We start from the raw sequence: 19,107 nt of genomic DNA, 5'->3' as shown, positions 1-19,107 counted from the left end.
TAGCCCTTTGCTGGCACAAAATGTACACCAACTTGCGGCATTGGGTTGGAAAAACATTTATTGTGCCTGCAGTTGAAGTCCAAATTAAGACTTCAGACTTGGCCAGTGTCGTCCTCGCTGTCGCCACCAGGGTTAGAGGCCCCCGCCCGTTTTTTAACCGCGAAAACGCAAGATATGTTGAATAACTTTCCGATTTCGGGCTGCAATGAAGTTTCTGGGCAGGGGTGACGCAGTAGAGGCGAGCACAAAAACCATAATTTTCACTCGCTTGCATTCAAAGTGCGGAAAAGTAAGCTTTCAAGGCGGCCAGAAGAAAACGGTTTTCTTTCTTATTTATTTTTTGGTGGGAGACAACTAATAACACGTAGCATTAAGGGCCCCGTGTCGCAGAAACTCCGGCGTAGTCGGAAGCGTTGTCTGTGAGCGAAAAATTCCGCAGCGCAGCGCCGCATCAGAGCGGCGGCCATCACAACTTGCGGCAGGAATTTCTCGTGAGATTCAGGTTGAACGGGTCCCGCGTGACCTACTGACAGCCCACTGCAAGGCAGACGTAGCAGCCCGGATAGCACTCTCTGTTCCACCTCCGGCTCCCCCGTTAGAGCTGGATGATGCCACTTTCCTGCTGACGAGAATGGAGCACCTCCAGCGCCACACACGGGCTCTCATTCCACTGCATTCTGTCACCCTCCCCCCTGGTCTTACCCATGCCTAGGAGGTTGCGCTTAGGAGGATTCGGGTGGGGGTGGCCTTAACTCCCGCCGTGACCCGCCAATGTCCTCACTTCCGAGATTCTTTTGCAAACCCCGGTTGCCCAGTTTGCCACCGCAGCGATACAATAGCTGACATCCACCACTTGCTGTGGTCGTGCATCGGCTTGAATCCGACGAGGATGCGATATCTTACGGCGACAGGCCTCCGCGTAGACGACGCGACTGCATACACTGCGTAGATACATGGGCCTCATCATCGTTCCCTCCTGGACTTCATCCGCGAAGCAAACATTTTCATGTTCATTTGATCAACTTTCCTTATCATCCCATCATACTCTCTCATCTATGCCCTGTGAAAAATAAACGCTATAAAAATTATGTGTCCATGCCACGAATACTGTGTGAGTACTTTGAAACTTCGCAAAGTGTTACGCACCAACAGAGTAACACACACCCGCAGGGTGAATTGACCAACGCTTTGTAAGCAGGAATGTAGACTGTTTTCGTGCAATGCTTGTGGTTTGCGCAGTGAGACGGTCTCTTAATTTTTATAAATTTTGCGGCTTTCACTTGTTTTATTTCCTTGTTTGAAACTGTGAAAGCGCTAAGTGTCGCTACATAGAGACAGTTCTAGCGGCTGTGTCTGAGAGTCACTAAACAACTTTGTGATTAACTCTTCGACCCAAAATCAACAACCGAATTGTTTGCCTTAAATCAATAGTTACGTGAAACTATAAAGAGGAGCTGACTCTTTGACGTTTACAATGAGGCGTCTTCAAAACGGCATTGCGTTGGTATTATTCGCATAAATTGTTGAATTCGTGGTTACTACCCGGGGCCTGACAGTTTCGACAAAATTTTGCTTACCCCATACAGCTCGTCGTACCGTACGTGCAGTTTGCCTTCATAAACTTCTGCAACAACAGGGGTCCTAACAGTGAAATGTTTTGCCTCTGAAAGTTTCGGGTTTGGTATCTGTAAAAAATGCTGCTATGAAGTGGCAACGTTATTTCTAGCTGCTAACATGGAAGCCATTTGCCAAACCTTGTTTCAAGGTAAATGGCAACTGGGCTGATAGTATACCGGTTTTAATCAATTTTCTCTTGATTCCCTGGAGCAATGGTGCGGTTGCATTTGTTAACAGTTATAATTTCCCGCCGCCTCATTCTAGAAAATTTTAGAATACAGAAGTTAGACTTCACATATGCACAGTAAAATAGTTTGAGCGTTGCATATCTATCTAAAATTAACTTCTGCTAAGAGGAGGTTAAACTACTGAATTCTGTGACGTGGTCACAAGCCAAGTAGCTGTGATGCTGTCATTAACTACGTTAATGTGGAACTCAGTCATACATAATTCATTATTCGGCAGCTATTTCACTTTTTAGTGTCTGCCTCAGCATGAGTTGCTCATCAACTTGATCGTAGTTTTGACATCGTCACATCTGAATTTTTCGTGGCTTCCTACGGCACGTCGTAAAGTTCTCACTTCAAAACGAGGAAAAAATCCTGCGCGTGGGTACGTGTTAATTACCACCACCACCACCGCCACCATCGCCATAATAATAATAATAATAATAATAATAATAATAATAATCACCACATGTGGGTACTGGCCAAAGACGGATGGCCCTCCAGAGACACTTGTAAGATATCGGGCTAGACAAATTTGGTCAATCCCCCGCGTTCATACATATCACACAGAAGGATCCTGTATTTGCGGGGCTGCTGTTCCCTGGTTCAGGGAAATATACATGCAATGGAGAATTTTCCTTCCACCTTCTGGTTCCTAAAACAGACCCCAACCTTGAAAACGAAGCCCCAATTATCATTTATTATCAGCGAAAACTAATGCAAGGCCGCGTCTTATGAAAAAAGTGTCATGGTCAAGTAATTATGATTGCCTTTTCCGAAGCAGAGGGTATGGGACCGATTGCTAAACTTCTGTTGTGGCCACCGCATTTTGTTTTTCAGACAACACACACAGGACGAGGCCCACATGGTGGTGACTCGCGGGGCCTGGCACGTGCCGGGAAAAAGTACTTTCTTGAAATAAACTATTGATAAGTGTCGCTGCTAAAAATTCCTCCATGCTCACTTAAATAACATTTTCCCAGCTATGACGAAAAGTCGTGGACGTTGGCGTAAAATGTTTTCGTGCTGCTCATGCACGATTAGTTCCTGCCTGCCTCCGCTTGAGCTCTCCCGCAGGTTGTCATACAGAACGATTTGGCATACGTGGGCAAAAAGCATACTGGGGCGGGCTTTTAATTTACTTAAGCACGTTTAGCACACCCCCGTCTTGTTTACTGCGCAACAATAACAAAAGAAGGCATCTACAGTAGTAGTAGTAGTATAAACGTTTATTTGCCACAAATGATAAAGGACCGGAGGATGATCTCCTGCGTTGGTCTTGAGGTGGTCGTCCCGTCCCCTATGGATGACGTCCCTAGTCCGGGATATGACCTGCTGCCGCACGAAGAGCCCGGGTCACCAGGCCACGCTGGTTCTCCAGGACCGCGCTGGTCAGCACGGCCTCCCACTTCTCCGGTAATGGCGCCAGGACCTCCGGAAGTTCCTTAGCGCCCTTACACTCCCACACCATGTGGTATAGGCTGTTGGGCGTTCCGCTGCAGAACTGGCATTCGAAGCTGTATAATGTGGGGTACATCATGTGCAATTGTGTGGAATGTGAGAATGAATTTATCTGATGTCTTCGTAGTTCTGTTGATTCTTCTTTGGTGAGCTTTGGATGCGGAGGTGGGTATTTCCTTCTTGTAAGCCTGAGGTGTTCCAAGATGTCTTTGCTTCGTTTGGCAATGGGATGGGTGTGTGGAACCCCGGGGGAGAGGTGTGTTCCCGACAAGGCAACTTCCCGGAGTGAGAGGTCTCGGGCTATGGCGTCGGCCGCAACTTAACCCTCTAGGGATTCATACCCTGGTGTCCACACGATGTAGATTTCTAGTGGGTTTCGGCGTGCTTGAAATGTCTTGGATAATATTCGAAGCGCAGTTTCAGAAATTCGTCCTTCTTGGTAATTCCTGTAGGCTGCTTGCGAGTCTGTGAGCACTTTGATATGCTCTTTGGTTTCCGGAGCTGTGGTGATGGCAAGAGCAATTGCTGCCTCCTCCAACCGAGTCCGTGTCCCCCGTCTTGATTGTTGGCGATGATAGGTGGGAACGTTTGAAGTCTACAACGGTTATTGTAATAGCACGTTTATTTATTTGGCTTGGATACACTGCCGCATCGACGTATCTTGAGTTTTGATCGTTTCTGTAGGATCTGTGTGGTGCTTTCGCTCTGGCTTCGCGACGCTTCTTGTGGTAGACGGGGTGCATGTTTCGTGGGATTATTGCCACTTTGATGTGTATCCTTAAATCGAGGTGGATGCGTTGTTTTTGGTTTTCGGTTTCCATTGGGCCCTTATAGTTTAGACGGCACAAGGTAGCTCGGCCCGTTTTTGTAAGCTTGAGTCGTTCCAGTTCGGTTGCCCGGTGCGCTTCTGTCAGTTCATCCCACGTATTATGCACCCCTAGTTACCGGAGTTTTTCGGTTGAGGTTTTGGCCGGTGATCCAAGCGCCACCTTTTTTGTTTGTCGAATTAAAATGTTTAATTTTTCTTTTTCTGCTGTTTTCAGTCCTAGGTAAAGGGTTCCGTAGGAGATTCGACATATGATCAGTGCCTGGATCATTCTGATCGTGTCTTCTTCTTTTATCCCGTGTTTCTTGCTGGTCACTCTTTTGATCAGGTGGGCGACCAGGGAGAGAGTAGACTGTAATTTTTAGAGAGTGGCTGATCCCGCGCCCTCCTTTTGGAAGACGAGTCCCAAGACTCTCAGCGTGTCGACCTTTGGTAAACGACCCCGTGAAGCGTCACTTCGTGGTAGAGGGACAAGGCATCTACAAAAGAAAAAAATGGCCGCGTATCCACTCCTTTCGTTGCAAATGTCAGCGAAAAACGTTAGTCGAATTGCGCCTCTGGCAAGTAAATGCCTTCATTGTGTTTCCCACTCAACCCTCATGCTGTTCCTCTTCCGTCTCGTTTGTGCCGAGATAACACGCTAGAGGTTTCCTCAAGTCAATTTAAATTTACGGCGTTCCACTGCTCCAAGTCGGGTGCCTCGATGCCAGCGCTGCCGTACGGCGGAGACGCGCGGGAATCGAGGCACCCTACTACAACGTTTATATGACCACGTTGCCCTACTCCACGAGCGTTCCAAGTGGAACGTGGACCTATCTAGTGGAAGTTTTCGTTACTGTTGACGTTTGATTTTTTAAAAGCCTCTAGGTAGCGCGGGCAACAGCAGGCAACGGTTTTTTTGCAGTTGATGTAGTATTTCATTCGCTATTGCAAAAACCAAGCATCGGCGGATTTTTTAATAAAGGAACACTGCAAATCTCACTTACGTATAGATTTTCTGCCTTATATTTGCGTAAGGTCTTGTTTTTGTTCAACAATGTTGACAAATATGAAGATTAACACCAGACTTAAACGTTTAGATTCAGCGGTGGGTATATAAGACTATTTCGCGGTTTCTGTTCACTTTGGCCGCGTGGCTGAATCGAGTCACAGACAGACATTGTTTCTGGTTGTTACGTTGTATCATTGATACCAGGATTTTTTGATAATAAATTTATCCTTTCAAGACAGACAGACAGACCAAAATATCTGCGTTTAAGTAACCCAAGAAAGACTATAGTCTTTAAAAAACGAGCCTGCCAGGATTCGAACCTGGAATCTTCTGATCCGAAGTCAGACGCGTTATCCGTTGCGCCACAGGCCCAGATGGGTGGACGGCTGTTTAGAAACTGTTGCTTAGAAATAATTAATGGTTTTGAATTTATTTTGCAGCATTCGTCAGTATCACGAGACTGGCTTTTAGTGTGCAAGCACTATCAGGCCACCTCGGCTGGTATGGTATCACGAGAAAATTTGATCAGATTCGTGAAGCTTTATTCACAAAGCCTAATTCGTGAATATACCCGCCGAGTCATACGATGATTTTTAAGCGTGAATGTAATGTTTTCGTTCGATATACCGTAATTGTAGCAGCCAACCCGTCTCTGCATTTTCCTTGTTGTTCCTTTTAGGTTCTAACGCTGCCAATCATCTACTAACGATTAACATCCTGAGCTCCCATTTAACCCCCAATTATCCCTGTCTGTGCAGATGCAATGCGTTATGCTTTTCGCGTTACGGAGAGATTTTGCTGGAGTGCTCGCCAAATAATGCTTACGCATTGACAAAACATGGCGTATGGTAAAGTTGTTGGACTAACTGTTTGACCGCAGCTTGGACGGGAGCCCGTTCGTTGCCTGTTGCCGGCGCTAAGTTAACCACAAACCATCGTTAAATCCTCAAGAAGTGCAGATGGTTCGCACAGTACCAACGGGCCTTTAATAACGACAGAGAGTATACGGATCTATGCAAGCAAATATAGGTGCATGGGCATTTGGCTGCTCACGGCGCTATATGCGGTTGTTCCGGAGAATTTCAGCGCTCCGCAATTCTGTTTAGGTCAGCACTGCAGATAGGCTCACTCGCGAGATATGGGAAGCCTTCGCCAAGTAAAACTTCAACAAAATACAGTAAACGCTCGTTAATTCGAACGCGGTTAATTTGAACTTGCAGTTAATTCGAACTGACGCCCTGGTCTCGGCACAGCCCTGTATATTTCAATTGGGGAAAACTCTAGATAATTCGAACGCGTCGGTATCCAGAACGGTTAATTCGAACTGGGATCCCCTGGTTTCCATCGCTCCTCGCCGAAGAAGCCGTCCCAGCGTGATTACAATGCGTTGAAAATCCTAACGAAACCAAATTTACTAAAGATGCAAAACAACGAAACAGAAAATACAACTGACTGATCAATTAATTTCGTTCCCAGTTCAACCCCATGAACATTATTTACAAAATCACCTGCCACAAACGTGTAGTAGCGCCTAATTCGCGATAACGAATCCAGAGGTGGCTTCTTTGTGTTCTGCCCGCGCAGTGTGGCACAATGTCCACTCATTCTAGCGCCCACCCGCTAATTCGAACTCCGCTTAATTCGAACAATTTTATGGTCCCCTTCGAGTTGGAATTAGCGAGCTTTTACTGTACAAGATTGTTCAATTTGAAACAGCTATTTCGTAACCAACTCAGAAGCATTCCCGCCAAGAAAGAGGGTTGTTTTTTTTACAAAAAAAAAAGGAAGAAATCCTGACAAAGATTAAAATTTTGCGCCGTGGTGATGTAAAATGGGCAGGCGTGACGTCATATCGGTCAGCACTAAAACATAGTTACAGGTATCCACACCCAGCTTTCTCGCTCAAAATTCCGACCTCTCAGGAACCTAGCAAAACCACACCAGGAAAGTTATATTTGTCATAAAGCAAGAAGTCAACGTGAAGATGAAAACGCTAAAATAATTTTCCAGGATTCTGAATATTTTTTTGTGTAATTCTCTGTCAAATCTTACTCCCCGTGAATTTGTATGGGATAGTTTGCATGGCACAGGAACTTAGTCGCGCAACGTGCAAGACTTGAAACTGTGCACAAAGCCCGTTTTAATCCCCAATACTAGCTGCGCGAAAAAAGTTTACATTTCACTAAATAACTACACAGTAATCACTGTTGAAAGGAGTGCCATAAGCGGGAAAGCTGCACATGAGTGCGCTATATAACTGCCCTTTAGCTATCAAGTGACACGATAAAACGCAACTAGGGACCCCATTACAATCGCCCAGTCATGTTTCGTGGCGGTGGGTTTGGTCGGCGGCCGCCAATCCCACGAACAAGATACTGTGGCGTCTTCGAAAAATCGCCGCAAAATGGCTGGGGAGCCACCCCTACTGCATGTGTTTTCTTTAATATCTCCGTTATCTACTTCAGGTTCTGATAAAATTGGTATCATTGTTATCGGAACAAAGCAGTCTTTTTAATGCACCGATCTTGTGTTTTGTCTCCACGGCCCATTTAAAGGGACCCTGAAACACTTTCGATAAGCGATTTCACTCTTTCCTTCGCGTCTGGAAGCTCCGCGAAAGCTATAGTTACCGCCAGCACGGCGCAGCATTGTGTGATTTGCTCGTCGCACCAGATACGCCTTCCATTTCTGCTTTGTTATTGTGGGTTTTTCTAGTCGCTATCGAAAAGCGTTCATTGCTGCAACTGGAAGAAAACCGGCCAACAGCCGCTACATGGCCTTAGTGACGTAATTCGAGCCGTCGAAGAATGTGAAGACCGGGAAAGAGAGAAAAACCGTTTGAGCGAGTTTATAAGTTATCCGATTTGGCATAGAGCAGTAATTTTTGGCTGAGGTACTTTGCGACCCCCTAATCTAAGTATTGGGTGTGTTGGGTGACTACGTTCTGCAAGCATTTAGGAGTTCAAAAAAAGTTGAAAAAAGTGTCGCAGGGTGCCTTTGAGCTTCGTCTTCGTTTAACTTAGCGCAGGCAATATATGGCGTTAGCTGAAGTTTCCTCTTGCGCCGGTTGCTTACGACTTACTGGGAGAAAAATGCGCTGGATGTTTAACAGAAAGCCAGGAGACGTGGTTACCAAAAAAAAAAGGGGGAGGGGGGGGAAGGAGTTCCGATTCAGATAAAATGGTTATTATAGATCAGCTTAGAGTGCACGAGTGACTTTTCACCTTTCCTTTTTTATATAAAGCCATGAAGCGCTGTTGTTGCTCAAGAATGTACTACACAGCTATGGCGCGACGCAGAACAGTTTCCGAACATAGAGCAACGGTGCACTGTTGCACCTTACTTACCACGCAATTGGGTGTGCAGCTTTCACTTAACATAGACCACCGCAGAATGAAGTAAGGAGACGTATACAGACTACTTAGAAGGAGAGCATGCTGGCACAGAAGGGTGAAACTTGTTTATTTGGTTTCAATAACGTCTAACACCAGGGACAACAGCGAAAGGACTTGCTAACACGAACATTAAGCCAGGAGAAATCAACTTTGGTGCTTAACTCACATCTTAAGCTGACTCCTTCCTTTTTCTGTGTGTACCCTATGCCGCGATCAGTATCAAGTTTTACATCGTCTTGTGAACCGTGCTGTATAAAAGTAACTTTTCTTTTCTGTAGCTACCACGGCATGCGCTGGGCTGTTCGCATAGGATTGATTGTAAGGAAGCAAGACGAGAGGATTGCATTTCAGGGGAGACGTAATAGTCGTGATGCCTACGGGTTTATAGAGTTGCCGATGTGCTAAATAAATCTGGCCCCATTTTCAGTTGTACCCATGCGCTCCCTCTACCCTCTGATCTCTCCGGCGTGAAAGTTACACTAAGAAAGTTGTGATAACCTTCACGCAGCTAAACCCTTCGTTGAAAAAATTTTCTAGAGGCAAGCTTCCTCGGTATTCTGCTGTTGCAGTCCTGGCCGAGCAACGAAGATTTGTGCTAGACGGCCGTAACATAAAATAATGACAGTAATAATAGTATTAATAACTGCGAGTGTTTCACTCTCTCTGAGCGGTACGATGACTCTATGGTTGGGTTGAGGTGTGACAGTTGGTTCCTTTTCTCGGGGAGCGTACTGAGGACTCGGACCGTGATTTCATACTGCTTCCCGACTAGCGTGAGGAAGGAGATGGGGCGCGGGATCAGGATGACATTGCTCTTAGGAGACAGTTGCATGCACACTCACACAATGAAGCTGACAAAGAGGCACACATGATGCCCGTCGGGAGGTACCGAAGAATGTTTCCAGAATTTCAACGAATACGAAGCACATATCGGCTCAAACTTGTAAAGGGTAGCGGTGGTGCTCAAATAGGGAGGCTTCTGAATACTGAATACGACTATCCGACAGAGAGAGAGAGAGAGAGAGAGAGAGAGAGAGAGAGAGAGAGAGAGAGAGAGAGAGAGAGAGAGAGAGAGAGAGAGAGAGAGAGAGAGAGAGAGAGAGAGAGGAGAGAGAGAGAGAGAGAGAGAGAGAGAGAGAGAGAGAGAGAGAGAGAGAGAGAGAGAGAGAGAGAGAGAGAGCACAGACCCCAATACTGATTTTTTTTGTTGCTATTTGCCAGATTTTTGAAAAGACGCAGTGCCATTTACAAATCCCAGTGGTCTCAGGTCGCAATAAAACGAATGTGGACGAGGGAAAAGAGGCCTTTGCGAAAACAATTACAGTAATACCTCTTTAACTCGAAGTAGTAAAAACAGGGAAATATTTCGAGATAAGCGGATTTTCGAGATAAGCAAAGTTGCGCGAATTGCCATGAAATATCGAGTTTTTTGCACAAAAGGCGCTACTACTTACCAGCTTTTCACAGTAGCTTCCAATCTTGCTTTTCATGAAGGTTTGAAAGAGAAAAAAAACATGCAAGAGACGTTCACCTGCTTGGTTTTGCGGCACTGCAATTTTACTTAGCAGAGAAGAACTGCGGGCCTGCTTTGCAGTAGCACTCGGGCCTGGTAAGGATTCCTCTAGCTGCTTGACGCATTGCATGAGCCGAACTTACCTTCCGCTGCACTCAACCTTATTCGCACTCAACCTTAATCCCATGCGCCGCACGGAGCGAACGAGACTAACTCCGTCAAGCGAGCTACTGCAGGGCCTGCCTCTGCGCATGTATCTATCATCACATGACGTGCCCCAGGGTTGGTTGATATGCCTCTAGGCTCAGACTTCACGTTAGCGGAAAGCATCGGCTTTGTGGTAGGCGCTGCTAAACGAGACAAGAATCGAGGGACTTAGGCGCGGCAGCATCGCGCGAATCATGCTAAACGGTCCGCGGCGGCGAAATTTTCGTTCTACTCTAATTGATTTCGAGATATCCGCAGTTTGGCCCAAAAATGCTTCGAAATAAAGAGCAACAAATACATGGCACGTATAGGAAATGGTTCGGTGCCGCAGAAAATTACGACTTAGCCGATGTTTCGAGATATGAGAGTTCGAGTTAACGAGGTATTACTGTATTCGCGTTTCCATTTATGGGCGTAGTTCATTCTCGGACGCTGACTTCCGGAACTGAAGCCAGTTGTTCAGCCGGCTACAGCATGTTTAGCTGCCTATGCAAGCTAAAATATGATAGGCCAAAATATTCTAGCAAAGCTAAATATTAGAATATATCAAGTAACAAATTCTCGATTCCAATACCAATAGAGTAACAAGAACAGTTCGATTCCCATTCGACATTTCGAATGATCGCGCACCATTAGTAAAAATTCGCCGTAACTTTACCTGCTTTGTACAAAGTGATATGAGCGTGTATGGTATTGCTAGCCCCACAGTATTACCGTGAGTCTCCTATGTACCCCTCGCAGCTCTTTGGTTGCAGGTCGAGCTCAAAACATTCACGTTCAGCTCCGCGCCAGTCTCCAATCGTCAACACACGCCGACGCACCGCACAAACTGCAGGCCTCCGATCGTTATATTAAATAATGTATTTCCAGCAGACTACATTTTCTATGTACATACAGACCTCCAGTCCAGAAAAGCGCCGCATTTAATCCTCGGTATGCATACCGTCGTCGTCTGAAACGAGCTTTAGCCACACATGCCACGTTGCCACACATGTGGACGCCGTCAGCGAAGCATGAGACAAACGCCGTTTTATCAAAGTAAATTATACGTATACCTGGCTTAAAGCAAAAACTTGTCCGTACGTACGTGTAATCACCGTCATGCGCATGATGACCGTTTGTCGTGATAAAAACATTTAACTATCGCAACAAGTCAGCCAATGGTTCGTTTATTGACATGATAGGAACAGACAAATAAAACCTCCTTAGTGCTGGCACGCAGGACAAAAAGAAACGGAAATAAAAAGAAGACGGAAGGTTTAGTACAACAAGATGTACACGTCTCACGTATGGCTAAAATGAAGGAATTATCTTGCTTCGACATCACGAAAACGACACATTCTGACTCGCATATACACACGTGCAATGCATGTCAACAAAGGTGTGACGCAATTGATCTTGAGTCCTAATGCTGGCGCTTGCCTACACGTGAGAAGAGTAAGCATAATGAACAGAGATGGAGGACAGCCGGTGTATTGGTTCAAGCGGGCAGCGAAAGGGAAAAGCCGATGCGCAGTGGATAAAAAAAAAGAAAACGAAAAACAAAACAGAAATTCCACCTTCGTGCAGGTTTCATGCTGTGCCATGACTACGAAAGTAAACCATAGATCGTGTAGACAAAAATAAAAAAGAAATCAGTTACGCCAGAATAAGTTCGAGGACATGCTTATGGCGCAATGTTGGGGGTTCATTAAATATATCTAAATGTCCACAATTCTGGCTGCGTGTACATTGCAATCTGCACGTAGGGCATAGCTCACACAAATTTGGGATTATGAAAACTGGTGGGCTTTCTGCTCTGCACAGGACATCCTATCTGCCGTCAATGATTATGAAGAGGATGCGAATGACTGTCTTAGTCGCATGGAGGTTAGGCAGGGTAGGTTAAACCCTTTTTATGAGCCAAAGTTATATTTACTATTTGTACTGGTGAAGCGATGGTTCAAATAGGCACATACATTTTAAAGCGAAGCTTTTTACCTCTACCCACTAAGGGTTACGTCGCGACCGTTGGTGTCAACAGAAAACTCCCGCGAACAAATAAAAGAAGTTACTGGCACCGCCAGGAATCGAACCTGGAAGGACTAGAAAAACAGAGCAAGAGCTCATTGTCTCAGCGATTGAGCTACGAGCCCACCCGGAGACGGGAGAGACAGATGGTGCATTCACCAAGCGTATCTGCGGGATCACCCCCTGCGTTCTCGCTGAATGCCACGTGATAGCGTCACGCGACCTCTCGCGCGCCGTGGGCTCCGCCCACGGCACGTGTAGCCGCCGTGTGCGCGCCTTGCGCATGTTGTAGCAGTCAGTAAAAATTAAAGGAAGCTCACACCGACGCATAGCCTCTGACTTCTCCGTCTCTGCCACCGATCTCGTCGCCTCCGTCAGCAGCGCCAGAGACGGAGAAGTGAGATCGTCCAACACCGGTTTGGAGCTTCGTTTAATTTTATAAAAAAAAAATCCACTAATGTACTTCACCAATACAACTCAACGAACCACCATTCGTGGATCATGCAATGATTTAATTTTAGCAAAGAATATCTCTTTGAAGGAATAAAGGATGTAGTTAAGTGCATTGCACTTGTCTCTGGCTTCACTCTTTGTAGAGCCACGTTTTTGAATTCAAGTGACGTCGCATGGGTACTCGTTGTGGGTGCCGGTTACAGCTTCGCTTTCCAACCATCTTCACAGGGTGGATTGGCGCGCATTTTTTCAGAAACTGTTGTGAATAAGCTTACAGTTTATTTTTCCCGTGCTTCTACAGAACGATGCTCTAGGAGTGGAAGGCGTATAGTCGCGTAGGGCTTGATAAGGGAACCGATTTCTTTGAACTGCTTTGATATACCATGCACAACTGAAAGGGGCCGAACAGCCGGACAAGTAACTACCATAATTTGCTAGGAGAAGCTGAGGTAATTAAAATCCCGATCATCAACCTTAACACGTAGTAATATTTCCCCTTTAATGTTGTAACAGAACAAGGCGTTGTCAAATTTTCTTATGTATATATGTCACTACCTTTGTTTTACACGTATTTACGAGTTGACTGCGTGTGCACCAGGGCGGAAAGGATATAATCCCGCTCTGGGAATCGGCACAGTGGGCAATATTCGAAACGGATTTAAATATTTTGATCCCACAAGAGAAACTTATAATGCTTAAATACCCGCGAAACATTATTTATAAAGATTGAAATAATACTGTTGATAGTAATAATAATTATGACCCCCACCAGCTTCAGCGTCATAACAGTTGTCTTCGTGAGGTCGTCGCCGTTGCCATGAGGTCGTTGTTGCTAACCATTGTTTCTGACATAGTGAAAACGCTGTATCAATACTCCTTCTTAATAGTACAGCACGAGTGAGATCGAGGTGTGTAGGGGTTACAGGAGAATGGATACATCTTCTGGGCTAAAGGTGCGCAGCGGGATTCAATGTCGGGCAGCAGGCTCATCAAGTTGCCAGTTATTTTTAAAGCGAAGCGTTAGTGTTCTCACTGATGGCGTCTGAAACGCGAAAACGCCGAATTGAAAGAAAAAACGCTCTGGGTGGCCGAAATCGAACCTGGGTTCTTCGCGTTATGAAGCCGGCGTCTATCCGACTGCTCCATTTCTACACGGTCGAAGAGGCTTGGAAAACTTAGACGAAAACCAAAGAATACGTCTCAAGAAAGCTTCGTCGTTGGACGGAAGGCTGCGTGCTTTTTATTTGATGCCCTTACTTCGCTGATCCTCCAATGGTATTTTAAGTCAATGGAAATAAACTGAAAACGAAACTTCACTTATGTCTGCGCATATATATGGATTGAATTTTCGCCATCTTTTTCCTAGCATTTTCAGAGATTCTCCGGCGTAAAAAGTGACCCAGACGAGCTATAACTGGACAGAGAACGTCCCGCAGAAAACAGCGAGTGTCGTAAGAAAAGGCAATTATTATTTACACTTCAAGCCTGCAACATCTAATAATACATGGCCATACACGCCCAGATTCTTGCCTGAGAGCTAGCGGGCGGTGATCGTTTTGTATTTTTTCTTTGCATATTGCCAAAAGAACGCTTTTTATTCACTCAGCGCACAAAACTTATGGAGCTGCATATTAGAGACATACTCTGAAAATTTCTCTGGGTCTGTTTCTCCACAATGCACGCACATGGGAGCGCTATCGCTGCGTTCAAAGGGACACATACGGGGAATAACGATGCCCGACATTAGATTTGACTGAAAACTGGGATATGCCTCTTGACATCACGCACGGCAAAAGGTCATGCTTGCAGTGCGTAAAGTCAGAGCGCAGACATTTTTTGTGTCAAATCGTATCGACACCTTGACATTGACCTGCTATGTCATTGGGAGCACAATGATGATAGAACATGGAGACGTGTTGTTCTGAAGAAGACCCAGGGGTGTTTTTCAGACTGGCCCTACGGTCATCGAAAACAGCGTGGTTGCAACTTTGTATAGCACAATACACTGCAATTTACCTTTTTTGAGTCTCCGGCATCCTCTTTCATCACCACAGAAGAAGAGAGGGTAAAATAGGGGGAAAAGGTTTGATGCCGCTGGTGATGTTCACCGGGCAAAGCGCTTAGCTTGCTGGCCAAATTTACGTGAAGAGAAAACGGATCAAAATGAACGCAAAAAGTGCGAGCATGAATATTGTCATTAATATTATTATACTGCTTATCACACCACCTCTGTGCCAAATATTGTCCACTCATGAGCTTCTTAGGTACGTAATCAAAGCTTGCCTCGAAAATGGCGCTCTTTGAACACTCCCCTGAGTCGTTCGCTCGCGCGGCGTGTGTCTAGCCCCAAGAAGTTGCGAAAGATGATTTGGGCGACACAGATCGTGCACATTCACAAATGTCTTCCTCCAGAATAGGAAGCATCGAGTACTAACGCCACTGCACAGCTTGGTCTGAAGATTCTTGTTCAGATCGCGGTGCACTGTGGCCAAGAACGGGTTGTTCGCGCGAATCTGAACGGCTGCACGTTGCGAGCGCACTGCCGTCGCCGGCTGCCGATGCGCCGGCCTACCTTCTCAACAGCTGTGAGCGCCCAGAACAGTTCATAAGTTTGACACTTTTCAGTACAAATCGTACGGCTGATGTCAGAAGTGGCGGTGATTTCTAGAAACATAAACTAGCGCCGAGATCAAGCAAAGAAATATTGACGTCTTCATCGCGAAAATTCCTCCGCGACATCCTTTCACTTGACTGGAGCGTCGGAAGCCCATCCCAGGAAGTCCTGGTATCCGCGCTGCTCCCCTTCCCCTTGTTACGACCACCTGCATGCATTAAGGCGCAACCACATGCGACGTTTTGGTCGCGTTTGGAGACCGTCCGCGGCGACGCGCGTTCAGCGCGCGCCACCAAATACACAGCAGCGCGCTCGGAGCGCCGGTGTCTGCGCATCCCAGATTTTCGGTCCGTTTTCGGCGTCTGCGCCGGATGTTGCTGTCCTCAATTTTCGGTCCCCCTCCGCACGCAACATGGCGGCTCTTTATTTGGCGGCTCTTTAGCACTTTATTTAATAGAACATCAATTTAACGTGTTTTGTTTGTTGAAGTTTTGATTATTCTTCAGTTTATTAAGAATGACTTAAACAGAACGATGCTGCCTTTACCAAAGTAAGTCTGGCAACTTGGATCGGAGAAGCGCTCTTCGCGCGTCTCATGTGGTTGCTCGCCCTCTCCAACGCCCGTTCCGCGTCGGCGCCAGGCACCGCAGACGGTTGCAAGACGCGGGCAAAACGTTGCATGTGGTTGCGCCTTTAGGTGGTCGTAATTGGGCGTGCCGGTTCAGGGCTAGTTGCTACCTGCTAGGTGAGAGGATCGCACGTCGTGATGGACGGCGTCTGCCGACAGCTTGTTCACCCGTATCTGCAGGTGCTCCTCAAAGTGCGAGGCAGGCCTCTTGGTGTTTTTGTTAGGCAAGGATGTGTGTGGATTTTCTAGCCAATTCTGGGCGTGTATAAACGGGGTGTGTAATTAGTTTGGGGGTTTAATGTGATGGGGCGAATGCATCAAAAAGACTGCTGTTCGCTGTCTCCCGATTGGTTCAAAGGGTTGCTTTGTTTCTGCTCATTTCTAGGTATGCTGTTTCTGCTAATGAACAGTCCGGGTAAATAATCCCTAATTTCGGGTTAAGATATCGCTATATTATAGAATGTGATGTGTAACATGCCTACACACATACATACATGCATACATACATACGCACATACATTCATGGATAAATCAATGCGAACACGAAAATATGAGTCAGAACACGCAAAATCGAAAAATACTGTTCTTTGAGGTCCTATAATGGCGCGCTATTGGTATGTTTGGAAAGCCACATTTCCCAACTTTGTTTTTGTAACTAAGCCACGCGTCATTTTCACTTGCACGGAACGAAATCGCGCCTTCTCTTTCATATTTTCATGTTCGCGTTTCATTCGTCCATGACTGTACTTCCGTATACACGCACATACGCACATGCGTGCACAGGTCGCAAAGCATCGTCCCAATCATCGACCCGCTCCTCATCCATCGGGCTGTAGCCCTCTCAAATGATCCCACCATCCCGCTCCTCCCACTCGTGGGAAGCGGAACGAACCCCAGGAGAGACGTCCCTCTTGCGAAGGGGAGGGATGAACGGAAGGTTGTTGTGAAATGGGGAGGAAAATGGATGCCCTCAAGTTGATCAGGAGCGGACTGAGGGGGAGTATCGGCGAGTTTGAGAACACCCCCCACCTGTCATCGTTTTATACGTTCTCACCCATTCCCTCGTGACATGAATCAACCCTGCATTCCCTCGTAACAAGTATCAACCCTGAGTATTTGTTAGCCTATTATCTTATCATGACTATTGAATTCGACAGTGATTAATTAGACACAGCGCCGCGATACACGTGTACAGTAAACAGCAACAAGAGCTTGTCCCGAGGGGTGGGCACGTGTGGCCGGGATTCCGAGCCCGCGCCACTCAGGTGTTGGTGCCGCCTCTGGTGCCGCGTCGGTAACGCCCGCGGCCTCGGGAAACAGCAGTTGTCAGTCGCCCCGCCTGAAAGACAGCAAGAGAGAGCACTCGTAAAGATCGCCGTTCTGTCACCGCAGCCAACAAGCGCAGCGCGCGCGCGTTTACATGAATGCCGGCAATTAAGTCGGCCTCGCGACAACAAGGAGCCGTCATGCGTCTCCGTCCTGGCATCCGTGGCACGCACACCCGTCATGTTTCAGCGCGGCGGCGCGAAGTGCGGTGTCTCGGTCGCCGCGCACCTTCACTCGGGCGGCCGCCCCGGCGCGCAGCCGCTGCGCCCGAAAAAGCCGCCGCGGACGAGGTGAGTGCCGGCAGCAGCGCTATCCGGGACAGCGCGAGTGAGTCTGACAAATTAGCGGAGCGCCAGCCTGGTGTTCCCGTGAATGACGCGCCGGAGAGGGCGGCCGCCGCTCCTTCTATTTCGGGAAGGCGCCAGAAGAAATTTATATTACGCCCATCTTGTTTATGCGATGCCGTTGAGCCGTGCCACTTCTCCCGCGCAGCCTCTTTCCCCCTTTTCTCGACGATTTTTCTTCTTCTTGCTCTATCGCCGCTATTCGTTGCGCCCCGTCTTCTTTTTTTCTTTTCGTTAATATTTTTTTTTTCGTATAGTTCGTTCGCGCTCACGCGTCGCCTCGAAGCCCCGAGCATCTTTGTCTGCGGGAGCGCAGAAATCTGCGGCGTACGGCCTCGCGCCTGAGAGGGTGCCGGACGGCGGTTATTTTTGTGGCGCATCTTGGCGGCGGCGCTCGACCGCACAGCCTACTCGCCCGCACGACGCGCAGCGGCGCGAGCCGTCCACGCGCCGCGCATCCAGGCCTCTTCGAACAACTGGCATCGCGCGAGAAAACCGCGCCGGGAACCGAGCTGACTGACGTAAAAATGACTCCGTGAATCGAAAAGCACTATAAGAAAAAACGCACACTAGGAGCAGGAAGGACTATAGCGCAATACACAATTATTATCTGTGTACTGTATAAGACCAGGCACAGCCATCAGGGGGGAATACATTACGTGATAAGCGCATTTTAAAACTGTTGGTTTCCGGTTGTTTCGGTGCAACATCTCGAATTAATCGGCTGTGATCGATTGATTGTAGGGTTTAACGCGCCGACGCAACGCAGGCGATGAGGCGCGCCGTAGTGGAGGGCTCCGGATTAATTTTGACCACCTGGGGATCTTTAACGTGCGCCGAAATCTCGTACACACGGGCGTTTTTGCTTTTCGCCTCCATCAGAAAAGCGACCGCCGCGGCCGGGAATCGAACCCGCGACCTCGTGCTCAGCAGCGCAACGCCTTAGCCACTGAGCCATTTTTTAATCGGCTGTGTCAAACGCCAAGTTCGTGGGTTTTTAAAGCGAGAGCTTTCTTAGTGGGACCGATGGCATTCCGTTAAGAAACTAATGCAGTTCCCCCATAGGCCGGTTAGTCGAACGAAAGGGGATCTGATAAGATCTCTGGACACACGGCGCGTACGTGAAACCAGGCTTCGATTGTGTCAAAGCGGTTGCTTGAAAATCGCCAAAAAGGAACGCTTCTAGATATGACAATATACGCGTCGATCATGAAGACGGAGTGCAATAGTGTACATTTGTGTCATAAACGCCGTGGCCGGAAATCGAACACGCGACCTCATGCTCAGCAACGCAACGCCTTATCCACTGAGCCACCGCGGCGGGTTGGCCGCCGCTTTAACGAGTAAATAAAAACAACATAGTTTAGTTCGTATGGGATTTGAACCCGGTTCTCCAGGGTAGAAGTCATGTGCGCTACCGTCCACGCTACGTCCGCTCATTCTTTTTTTTTCTTTTTCCTAACGCATTGGAAAATTTAAACAAACGCACAAAACA

At 47.2% G+C, this 19,107-nt stretch overlaps 1 non-coding gene across 1 annotated transcript; it reads right to left on the bottom strand.

Annotated features, from left to right (window-relative positions):
* Window positions 1–5,421: 5,421 nt before the first annotated feature.
* Window positions 5,422–5,494, bottom strand: Trnar-ucg (transfer RNA arginine (anticodon UCG)). Its single transcript has one exon. It is a non-coding gene; the product is annotated as a tRNA-Arg (tRNA).
* Between the last annotated feature and the right edge of the window lie 13,613 nt (window positions 5,495–19,107).

The sequence above is a fragment of the Haemaphysalis longicornis genome, unplaced genomic scaffold (genome assembly GCF_048455015.1).
Source record: "Haemaphysalis longicornis isolate Haplotype H1 unplaced genomic scaffold, Haemaphysalis longicornis Haplotype H1 scaffold_1, whole genome shotgun sequence".
NCBI classification, from domain to species: Eukaryota; Metazoa; Arthropoda; class Arachnida; order Ixodida; family Ixodidae; genus Haemaphysalis; species Haemaphysalis longicornis.
The sequence above is the reverse complement of the archived record's forward strand: the minus strand, read 5'-3'. Positions and strand labels throughout refer to the sequence as shown.